At 35.8% G+C, this 8,908-nt stretch overlaps 1 long non-coding RNA gene across 1 annotated transcript; it reads left to right on the top strand.

Annotated features, from left to right (window-relative positions):
• Positions 1–1,939: 1,939 nt before the first annotated feature.
• LOC145953962 (uncharacterized) lies at positions 1,940–3,480 on the top strand. The gene is made up of 3 exons (XR_014431178.1): positions 1,940–2,212; positions 2,252–2,373; positions 3,303–3,480. It is a non-coding gene; the product is annotated as an uncharacterized LOC145953962 (long non-coding RNA).
• The last annotated feature ends 5,428 nt before the right edge of the window (positions 3,481–8,908 follow it).

Genomic DNA, 8,908 nt, shown 5'->3' with positions numbered 1-8,908 from the left:
TACAAGCATTTATATATATCATAATTTATCAATCATTCATCATTTTCACATCTCAATTCACAATTACATCAATCCATCACAATCCACATAAATCTTACAATTAACACTATGTCAAGGCCACGCCACATCTAACACAAGTGATACGGGTTAATTGCCTCACTCATTCCACACCATGCCAGGGGCACGCTCGTCCTTGTAGCATCACTTACTCAAGGTTCGTCTCATCCCTGCTCATTAGTGTGAGGAACCACAATCACATTACAATCCACACAATCTCTTGCAATTAACCCTATGACAGGGCTGCCATATGTGACATAAGTGATGCGTGTTAATTGCCTCACTCATCCCACACCATGTCAGGGGCACGCTCGTCCTTGAAGCATCACTACTCAAGGTTCGTCTCATCCCTGGTCATTAGTGTGAGGAACCACAATCACAATCATATTTACATCCATATAACATCTTTTCTCATAGCTCAATTCCATATCACATACACAATTCCATATCACATACACAACAGATAAGTCCAACAAAATAAGGGTTTACACACCCCTCAAGCAATTCACATCTAGATTATCAATTCTTAGCAAGTAATATAACAATAACATTCATAAATTAATAAAATAATCAATAGAATTATCAATTTAATATAATTTTAACATAAACGGTAAAACCCCCAATTATTCTAAAACCTAGCTCACATGCACTTTTCTACAATTTCATTCTCTCTGCCAAATCGTCATTCTTACAAATTAAATATATATTTGTAATCCTCAATACATACAGAATCTAATGGTATCATTAATTCCTCAAACAGAAATAATCTAATTTTTCTAAAACCTAACTTACAGGCACTTTTCTATAATTTTGTTCTCTCTCCCAAAGCATCATTTTTACAAATAAATCATATATTCATAGTCTTAAATATATACAGAATCACATAAGACTAATAATTCTCCAAACAGAAATAATTATAAAATTACTCATAATCATAAGGGACTCTTCTTCTACCCAATTCCCTCATGTAACTCTACATATAAATAATCCCCTTTTCTCCCGTACTTGGATAAACAGCAATTGAAACTAAAACAGAGATCTCTTGGTCTCCTCCTCTAAGTGCCCCTCAATCTTCAGAGAGTGTAGAAGGGAAAGAAGAGAACGTAGAAGAAAGAAGTCAAAACTGAAAAATATGATTTTAGGAGTGCTAGAGCACTCAATTTATAGGCATCAGGATTCGCGAAACGACCCGTTTCAAATCTGGAACGGCACGTTCTGAAATCTCACGTCATATGTAAAATTGACATCCAGAATGGCCCGTTCTCAAACCAGAACGGCCCATTCTGGGATTTGCATTAAAACCCTCAACGGTCATATTTTGGAACGGCTCGTTCCGAAACCAGAACGACCCGTTCTCAATAAGGTTCAAAGGCCATTTCTGAAATCTGGAACGGCCCGTTTCAGTTGGGAACGGCCCGTTCCCAACTAAGAATCATAGACAAATGTTATGGTTTGGAACGGCCCGTTCTAAATCCGGAACGGCCCATTCCGGGCTACCAAAAGTAGGTCTATTTAGTAATTTGTGTAATACCCATTTTTTTATTATTATTAATTATCAATGGCATTTTCGTAAATTTTATAAAGGTATAGGGGTATTCTTGTAATTTTATTACAGATGGCATTTTCGCAATTTTCAAAAAAATATAAGGGGTGTTTTGGTAACTTGGAACGGGCTGTTCCAAAAGCAAAACGGGTCGTTCCAAGCTTAAAAATTATACTAAATTTTTTTAGTGAGAACGGGCCCAGAACGGGCCGTTCCAAAAGGAGAATAGGCCGTTCTGACTTTGGAACGGGCCATTCTGGAGGGAGAACGGGCCGTTCCGGAAGGAGAACGGGCCGTTCTGGATGAGTCTCAGAACGGGCCGTTCTGATTTTAGAACGGGTCGTTCTGCTTTTTGGGAACGGGCCGTTCCAGTTTAAAAATTTGCGTACATTTGAAAGATTCGGAACGGGCCGTTCCGAATTCAATACGGGCCGTTCCGGGTGACTCTGGTTGCCTATAAATAGGGGCCAGGGGGGGTGAAAAAAAATATACTGAGGGAAGTGAAAATCTTAGAGAGAGAGAAAGAGAAGAGAGAGAGAGAGAGAAAGAGAAGGGAGAGAGAGAGAGAAAGAAAAGAAAAGAGGAGAGAGAAAGAGGAATCCAGTAGAGGAGGTTCTGCCAGGGGAGAGAAAAGAGGAAGGAGAAGAGGAGATTCTGCCCGAGTTTCGGTCCTTGCTTAAGGAGAGAGGTGGAGGTTCTGCCCGAGTTTCGGTTCTTGTTTAAGCAAGAAAGAGGAGAAGGTTCTGCCCGAGTTTCAGTTCAGGTTTATCCAAGTAAGGGTAGTGCTTATAAAATTAATCTAGTGTGTATGAGCATGATAGGAATAGTATAATTTTAATATGCTATTTTATGTGGAGATTTTCATTTCATATAGTATAATTTGGATCAATTGATGGTTGTTTTGGATATTTAATTATTTATATTATTATTATATTGACAAATTGGCATGGTTATGGTTATGTTTAATTATGGAATATGCTATGTGTATGTGGTTTGGAAAAGTAAATAGGACTTAAAGGAGTAAGGTTATGGTATGGATTAGATCTCTTGGTGAGATCAGGATATAATCTTTGGAAAAATATGGAATTTGGGAATCCCATGGTGAGGATTCCAATGTGGAACTTTTCCAAAGGTTATATAATAAACCACTTCAGATGTTAGGTGGATTCTGAAGTACTCCTCTAAGTATTCTATTTGCTACCGGTATGGGTCTAGGCCGAGTCATACCGATGGATGAGGTGGCCCCACCAGGGTTACGTGACGACGTAATCCAACTGTATATTTTCCATGAGAGGTTAGGCGTGGGACATGGGTTGCTGACATGTTTCACCGTATCAACACTTGGTTTGGATGGTGTTGAGGCCAACATTTGGTTTGGATGTGTTGGTTACATCATGGATTATACAGTGGTGTGACTTTGTTTTGGATATGGAATATGTATACATATGGTATGGATTGTATACATTGGTTATGGATTATTTTATTATCATAAAATATGTATACATTGGCATGGACGTGTATACATTATATTTTGGGTTGGTCTATATTTAGCTTGAAAATGACTTGTTGGTATGGATAAATACTGTGGATAAATATTTGTTTAATGATATTTTATTATGATGTACTATGATTGGTTTTATATGTGCTAACCCTTATATCTCCATGATGTGGACTATGATGATCTCACTATGTGGGGGAGCAGATCAGGTATGAGGCTTTGGGATAACAAGGAGTCTTTTGGATAGCTGCTTTGAGAAGTGGCTAGGTTTAGAGCTTGACCAGCACCTAGGGTGTCTTATTTTGATGTTTTCATGACATTGTAATTATATTATCTTTTTGGATTACTGTATAACTTTACTAAGGATGATGACTCTGCTATAGAAGATTATATTATATATTTTGGAAACAATTTATATGTTATTGTATAATTACACTCTAGCGTAGCTGGCTTTTGCTCTATTTTCTTTATTTTATATTATTTTATTTTGGTTGGTTATTGATGCGACGGCCTAGGGTGGGTCGTTACAATTTGGAACGACCCGTTCCAGGCTACTAAACCACCTTAATTAGGCTCTTGGCCTAGTGAAAATTGGGCTCTCAAACAATCTGTGAAAATCGAGCTGTTACAATTCTCCCCTCCTTTTAGAAATTTCGTCCCCAAAATTCACCTGAAAACAGAAATAGGTAGGCTCCTCGCATTTTTTTTCCTAATTCCCAAGCAACCTCCCTACCTTATTGATATGCAACTCTATCAATTTTTCCAAGGAATATCTATTATCAACAAGGATAAGGCAAGTATACTTAATGAGGCTATCCACTATAACTAAAAAAGAATCAATTCTTTAAGCATCTCAGACAATCCTACAACTAAGGCCTATCCACACATCGTCTCGTTTCCAAAATGAGACGTCTAAAGGCAACAAAATTTCTAAAGACTTCGAGCATACTAAACACAAGCACACAAATTACTCTATTACTCTCTTTATCTAAGGCCAATGCACCACTCTGATACATCCTCCTAAGGTCCTGATACATCTTAGTAGCTCCTAAATGAATTTAAGAGTATTCTCATGTCTTTCCTCTAAGATCATCTTTCTAGATTCAGGATTACTAAGCACCCAAGTTTTATTCTTGAATTTCAAAACAACATCAACTCCTACTCGAAAAGGGTTATCCATACTCCTAGTAAACTTTTCCACTTGGTTCACCAAGAAAGGATCTAACTCCTAGTCTTCTTTAATCTCATCTATTAATCTATTAGTCCTTTCCAACATACTCAATCCAATGCTCTTAAGGCTAATTTTACGCACCAAGCTTAAGTCTCTAAACTCTTCAATCAAATCCAACCTTAAAATCATCAAAGACGATAGGGGAATGGTCATCCTACTCAAGATATCTACTACAATATCCACTATAAGAAAAATCAAGATTATCTACGGAAAAATCTGTAGATAAATGTCAATTATCTACGGATTATCTACGGAAAAAAATCCGTAGATAAAATGGTCGTAGATAACGTTATCTACGGAATTTTCTGTAGATAACGTTATCTACGGAACATTATCTACGGAATTTTACGTAGATAACTCACGAAAGTTGTTATCTACGAATTTTATCCGTAGATAACTTTCAGGAAATTTTTATTTAATTTTAATAAATTTATTAATGTAATAACCCTCATATTTGGCCTCTCAAGGATGCTATTTCATTACACTTCACTTTTCAACATGTTTTGTCCTTATTGCACATTTTCTGGGAAACTTCCCAAAAGGTCACCCATCCCTATACTACTCCAGGTCAAGCACGCTTAACTGTGGAGTTCTTATGAGATAGGCTACAGAAGAGCTAATGCATGTTATCAGTATAAGTAGTACAAATTAATTCATTTAAGTACAATCTCATACTTATACTATTTTTGGATCTCTCTCATTTTGGTATGTTCAGACTGCTATAAAAATATAAAAATATATATAATAATTATATTACCAATAATAATAATAATATTATTATATTTAATTAATATTTATTTATAAATATACTTACTTGTATAATTAACAATCTACTTATTTCTATTTAAAATTAATATTATGATACAATTTAAATTAATTATTATAAATTTAAAAGTTTAAATAATAATTATATATTTAAAAGTTTAATTCCGTAGGTAATATTCCGTAGATAACTAAAAATTATCTACGAAAAAAATTCCGTAGATAATATTCCGTATATAACTAAACATTATCTACGAAAAAAATTTCGTAGATAATATTCCGTAGATAATAATCATTTTTCTTGTAGTGATCAGACCCTCTCCAAAGATCAAGCACCTAATCGTAAGTTCACTAGGTATACATACCAGATCTCTAATTCCAGCACTCCATCTACACCCAAGTCAAACTCTTATCCATCACCTTATCCTATCCTATAGCCTCATATCTTGTCACCAAAATGAAATTAATTATACGTCTCCAATTTCCTTCAACAATTCACTCGTTACTCAAGTTATACCTAATTTCATACTACTCAGAGTAATCTCATAAGTCAAGCTTAAATCTTTAATTTTAGCCAAAAAGATCCATCTCTCTAATCATATGGAAAAATAATGTAGAGGGTTCCTACTCAAAGCATCAACCATCACATTGACTTTATGTAAATAACAACTAAGATTGAAATCCAAGTCCACAAAAATTCCAACTATCTCTTTTGTCTCATATTCAAGTCCTTCGGGTCAAACAAAATTTGAGGCTCTAATGATCAATAAATACCTCCAGCTTAGAATCATATAGGTAGTGTCTCCAAATCTTAGTGTAAATATCACGATTGCTCACTCAATGTCATGGGTAAGGTAATTCCTCTCATGAATTTTCAATTGCTTAGAAACATAAGCTATTACCCTTCCTTCTTGTATCTACACTACTCCAAATTCATCTTAGAAGCATTACTATATACCACATAAGACTTACTAAAATCCGGTAACATTATCCAATCTTTCCTTAAGAGTTTGAAATCTACTCTCACATTTATTATCCCATACAAAGGCAACTCTTTCCTAGTCAATCTAGTCAACTAGTAAGCAACCTAGAGAAGTAAGCGACGAAATGCTTTGGGGAGTTGAAAATAAGCATAGGTCTGGGGATCCTCGATATAGGTTAACCTTTCGGACTATTGTTGAATTCATGGGTAGGCAAAAGCCAACTTAGTGAACTGAAACATCTTAGTAGCTAGAGGAAAAGAAAGCAAAAGCGATTCCTGTAGTAGAGGCGAGTGAAATGAGAGCAGCCTAAACCTCGAACTGCTATCTTAGAAATTTACTCAATAAATCTCCTATAAATTATCCTAATAAAACTCTTAACCTCACTAATTGACTTTTAGTATCTCCTACTTAAGCACAACTTCTACCTTAGGTAGATCTACGTTATACCTTTGCTAGAAATTACAAGGTCAAGAACACTCACCTCATACAATCAAAAATCACAGTTAGATAACTAGCATAAAACTGTCTAGCATCCTCAACTCTAATTTGATGATATCACATCCTAAGGTCAATCTTACTAAACACACAAACACCCACTAATTGATATATAAGATCATCTATCCTCATATCAATGTACATGCATATCAAATCATATTAAAACACCTAATTCAAACATTCATGTATATACTATACCTAATCATGTACGAATCCATCATCATTTACTCCATACAACATGTACATGAACCAACTTTACCACATAGCATCATACAACCTTAAACTACCTCTCAATCTACATGAAAACACCTCAAAACATAACCAAATCAGTTTTTTATCCCTGCATTGCCTAACAACTCAAAACATCATGATACCGTACATATCCCTTCAACAACTGGCAAGAAATGATACCTAGAGAGTTACACTCGTCCAATGATCTCAATCCTATCTCAAAAGAAAGATAAAAGAATAAGCTACAACTCTTATGAAGACATGAGATTCTGAATAGATCCTCTTCTAATCACAACAAATATATTTAACGCTTACAACTAGCCTTTGATTACTAAAACAACTATAACTGGAGTTCTAAACCTTCATTTTACCTTATTCCAGTGCCATTGAAAAGATAACATCCAAGGCTTCAACTTTTCTGAAAACTACAAAATCTAATTATGTCAATACGGTACTCATACTAGCACAACAAAACTGCAGCGAAAATATCTTCTACACCAGACAACAATAGTGTATCAACATCTAAAACCACGAAAATACCTCAATCCTTTCCAACTCACTCATTTCCACCTCAAACTCATATTCAAGCTTCCCATTACAATCCTAAACCAAACAACTCACATATTCCACACAAAAGAAGACTTATATCTGAAATAAAATCCTTATGCAACCTAACCTCTAACTAGGTTAATATGCAAGCATCAAAACTTAAGGAAATCACCAAAATTTTTGACCTTTCATCAAGAACGCTCAAAGCTCTAATGCTCCACACATAACCTCTTGGATTCAATCACTACAACTATGGCTTTCGAAAACCCCACTAATCGAAAACTCTTAATACACTCGACAAATGAATGTCTTACCCACATCCAAGGTTCTAACAGTCCTAGTTGGCTAGCACAAGGCTTCGTCAACTACTACCGGCACCTATGCTCGCAACACGAGCGATACCACTCAACCACTACTTCTTACGTAAGCAAGAAGTATCAAAACAAATAAGCAATCATGAATAGCAGCAACTAAGCTATATCATGTCTTTTAGCCAAACTGTGAGAAAACAATATAAGTATAAGCACAACACTAACAACGCAAGGCAAACATCATTATTATCATTATCTTCATCATAAAGCAAAACATTGTTAGAGTACACACAATTAAATAAACAACAAACATAGTCGTCCATCATTAGTACATCAATAAGTTTCATAATTCATTTCATCATTTGTGACACCCTTACTACCCCAACACATATATTGTAATAATGAAAACTTAACAAAAAAAATTTTCAGTTTCGGTAAAAGGGTTCACATGAGAATCTTCAAAATTATTCTTCAATAACCACCACAATAAAAATGAAACGTGAGAGTTTACAAATGATTTTCAAAAATAATATTTACAATTCTAATTTCATATAACAATCTATGTCCTAAAGAAAATCCTCTACCCCGATGTCACAATATCAGAGCATACCCACAACTCAACCTTTAGCATTCTAGATTCCACTCGTAGCCGGATCTTCCTCACCTAAAATATCCACAAATCGCACAGTGAGAAAAGAAAACACCTATATATATAGCACATAAGAAAACACAACATATTATCTCATTATAACTTGATATTCATAAATATTTCAACATATCGTATTTCAATCAATCATGCATCGTCATCACGTCATAATTCTCAATCACACCAATCATCACAAATCTTGCACTTCACACTATGCCAAGGTCACGCTACCCATTTAACAATCTCAGGCCGTGCTCACCTCTGATATAACACTGTGCCAAGGTCACGTTATCCCTATCACAGGGTCGTGCTCACCCTTGACATGTTAACCAAGGTCACGATACCCACGTAACAATCCAGAGCCGTGCTCACCCCTGATATAACACTGTGCCAAGGTCACGTTACCCCTAACCTAGGGTCGTGCTCACCCCTGACATGTTAACCAAGGTCACGATACTCATGTAACAATCCAGAGCCGTGCTCACCTCTGATATAACACTGTGCCAAGGCCACGTTACCCCTAACCTAGGGCCGTGCTCACCCCTGACATGGTAACCAAGGTCACGATACTCATCTAACAATCTCGGGCCGTGCTCACCCCT

The sequence above is a fragment of the Cajanus cajan genome, chromosome 1, assembly GCF_000230855.2.
Source record: "Cajanus cajan strain Asha chromosome 1, NIPB_CcT2T_4, whole genome shotgun sequence".
NCBI classification, from domain to species: domain Eukaryota; kingdom Viridiplantae; phylum Streptophyta; class Magnoliopsida; order Fabales; family Fabaceae; genus Cajanus; species Cajanus cajan.
This window is presented reverse-complemented; position numbering and strand designations above follow the sequence as displayed.